Source organism: Nannospalax galili, unplaced genomic scaffold (assembly GCF_000622305.1).
Source record: "Nannospalax galili isolate Female #2095 unplaced genomic scaffold, S.galili_v1.0 scaffold411, whole genome shotgun sequence".
Classification (NCBI taxonomy): domain Eukaryota; kingdom Metazoa; phylum Chordata; class Mammalia; order Rodentia; family Spalacidae; genus Nannospalax; species Nannospalax galili.
The window spans coordinates 2347158-2350357 of NW_008329714.1; the positions used below are offsets into that span (position 1 = coordinate 2347158).

Below are 3200 nucleotides of genomic sequence, written 5' to 3' on the forward strand. Positions count from 1 at the left end.
GGGCAACAGGAACAAAGCCCTATTCATGGACTACCCAAAGAACAGTAGATTTAGGGAAGGGCTGGGTATCCCACTCGTTTCTAGTAATCCCAGAATGTCCCTACCCACTTCTGGGCAGAGATTTATTGTCAAAAATGAGGGCACAGATCCACTTCACAGCTAAAGGAGCCACCCTGCTTCACAACGGGGCACCGGTTCAGGTTCTAGTCACCAACGACCTGACTGAGGAATATAGACTCCATCAGGAGCCGATCCAACCAAACCCTGATATATCAGACTGGCTCCAAAAATTTCCCCAAGCTTGGGCAGAAACAGAGGGTATGGATCTGGCAGGACACAGGTCTCCTGTATATGTTGAACTCAAAGCAGGGGCAGACCCTGTTAAAGTGTGCCAGTATCCTATGCCCCTAGAGGCAAAACGTGGAATTACTCCACATATCAGAAGAGTAATGGAACTGGGGGTGCTGAGAATGACCCAGTCTGCCTGGAACACCCCACTCCTGCCTGTCAAAAAGCCCCAATCTGGGGACTATAGACCAGTACAAGATTTGAGGGAGGTGAACAAGAGAGTCATTGACATTCATCCCACTGTCCCCAACCCTTATACGTTACTCAGTACCCTGCCACCAGATCGGCAATGATATACAGTTCTGGACCTTAAGGACGCCTTCTTCAGCCTGCCACTAGCTCCCAGCAGTCAGCCCTACTTTGCCTTTGAATGGCATGATCCGGAGGCAGGAATCAGTGGCCAGCTGACCTGGATGTGACTGCCTCAAGGGTTTAAAAATTCTCCAACTATATTCGATGAGGCCGTGCATGAAGATCTGGGTGAGTACGGAGCCCAACACCCCGACATAAGCCTGTTACAATATGTAGATGACTTATTGATCGCAGCACCAGACCAGAAGTCCTGCCTGGAGGGGACAGAGGACTTACTTCACATACTTGGGGACTTAGGATACCAGGCCTCAGCAAAAAAGAAGCTCAGATACGTCTGCAAGAAGTGACCTACCTAGGGTACATCCTCAAGGAGGGGCAGCGGTGGTTGACTAAGGCCTGAAAAGAGACCGTGCTAAAGATACCTGCACCAACCTCCAGAAAACAGGTGAGGGAATTCCTGGGTACCACGGGGTTCTGCTGCCTCTGAATTTTGGGGTTCGCCGAAATTGCAAAACCCCTATATGAGGCTACCAAAGAAGGACAGGACTTCAACTGGATGCAGGAAAGGCAAGAGGCCTTTGAAACCCTAAAACGCAAGCTCTTAGAGGCCCGTGCCCTAAGACTACCAGACATAAGTAAACCTTTCTGTGTATATGTGGATGAACTTAAAGGTATTGTGAAAGGGTCCTCACCCAGAGAGTAGGCCCCTGGAGGAGACCTATTGCATACCTATCAAAGAAATTAGACCCTGTAGCAGCTGGATGGCCCCCTGCCTGCGAATTATAGCAGCAGTGGCCCTGCTGGTTAAGGATGCTAACAGTGAAGTAGGGCAGCAGGAGAACTACAGTCTGTAACAATTTTTATATAGTTCAAAATACCTAGACGAGCCCTTCACAGGCAAATGATAAATATGTGAGAAGATGGAAATGTGAAATTCCTTGATTGGATCATCATATGTTGTAACATGGATTGAATTATAATATTTTGAACCCAAAAGCTGTGCAAATATTATGTGTCCAGATTGTAAATAACACCTAAAATGTGATTCTGGACTGGCAACCTATATCTTACCTGGAACTGTCTTAGAAATACAAGTACTTTGGCTCCAGCCAAAGGAAATTCTTCAAGGGAAGCAGACAAGACCTGTAGGCACCTCTGGAGCTTCCCAGTGTTTGGCACTCACCCATGACACTGTGAAAGACTGACCCCTCCGGGACCTTACCTCCTTTCCGCCAAAATCTCTCTCAGCACAGCAAGAGTTAAGTCAGAGATTCCAGAGAGAGGTTAAGAGCTGGGATTCGATTTTGTAGCTCATGTTCAGGCAGAGAGTAAGACCAAGATGATGTGTGAAATGATCTAGAGAAAAGGAAATGAAAACAAAGAACTACGCCTTGGCAGATGTAAGCTTTAAGGAAATATGTGGGCACAAAGAGAAGCCAGAGAATGTGACAGGAAACAGGTGAGAGATGTTTGTGTTATGGTAGCTTAAGATGGAAAATGAGCTTCAAAGAGAACCTGCTTCCAACTGAAGCTCCACCCTTCACTACCACCAAGCTGGACGCCTGGAATGCAGGCTTCCATTGCTCCGGGACATTTCTCATATGGAGCCACTTCACCAAAAGCCCTCTGCACAAAGAACTACAGGCACTCATCGGTACGTAAAACCACCATTCTTCGAACACATCCCATTAGTCACATCTTCCAGATACTGATGCCTCCAATCATCCCTGAAATGTTTCCTTCAGATTGTCTCAATTCAGACCCGTGGAGCAACTCTTAATGACACGCTAAGGTATTTTCGCATGTTTGGTGGCATGCAGCTCCCACAGAAACCCTTCAAAATAACATAAAATAAGCATAAACAAGGCAACCAGCGCTGAAAATATCCAAGTAACTTGGCCAGTTTCACAGGACTGAGAATTGGTGGATAGAGAATGTAAACACAACCCACCTTGCTTCAGAGCTGACACTGAATCACCACATTCTACTTCCGCACAATGATGTTTTCTGGCAGCTAAGATCCTCAACCCTGGGATTCAGAGACTCCCTGCCGAATGACCTAGTTGAGCGTTCAGTTAGCAGAGTTCACTTAGTCCAGCCTGCTATCTTGCAAGGAAGCTGACCTGTTGTTCCTGTTCTTTATGAAACATGCTGTGTGAGCTCCCGGGATCTGGAGTCACCACAAGACTAAAAATCAAAGAAGTCATGCATCCCCCACAGGCCCATGTCATCCTTTAATAAACCTCTAGCCCTTATCTGTGTGAGTCTGTTCCTCTGGGTTTTCAGGAACTGACTCAGGAAGTCGAATCATGTGATTTCACAGCACGTACTTTTGCACTTTCATTCATTCATTCTGTAGACTTTGACAGACACACAACTCTGGGTGTGCTAGGCTCTACTGGGGAATGAGAGCTAAGACAGAGTTTCTAGGCCTCCAGAGACTCAGGTGTATACCAGGAATGATAAAACGCAGATGACTCTTGCCAGGAAAATAGTAAAAGGTTGTTGGGGGGGGTGGGGAGGAGGAGGGGGAGGAGGAG

The 3200-nt window shown here is 47.0% G+C and overlaps 1 protein-coding gene across 1 annotated transcript in view; it reads right to left on the reverse strand.

Moving 5' to 3' along the window:
- The window catches only part of Hs3st4 (heparan sulfate-glucosamine 3-sulfotransferase 4), a 250812-nt gene that overhangs the window by 170211 nt on the left and 77401 nt on the right, over positions 1-3200 (reverse strand). The window lies entirely within an intron of this gene.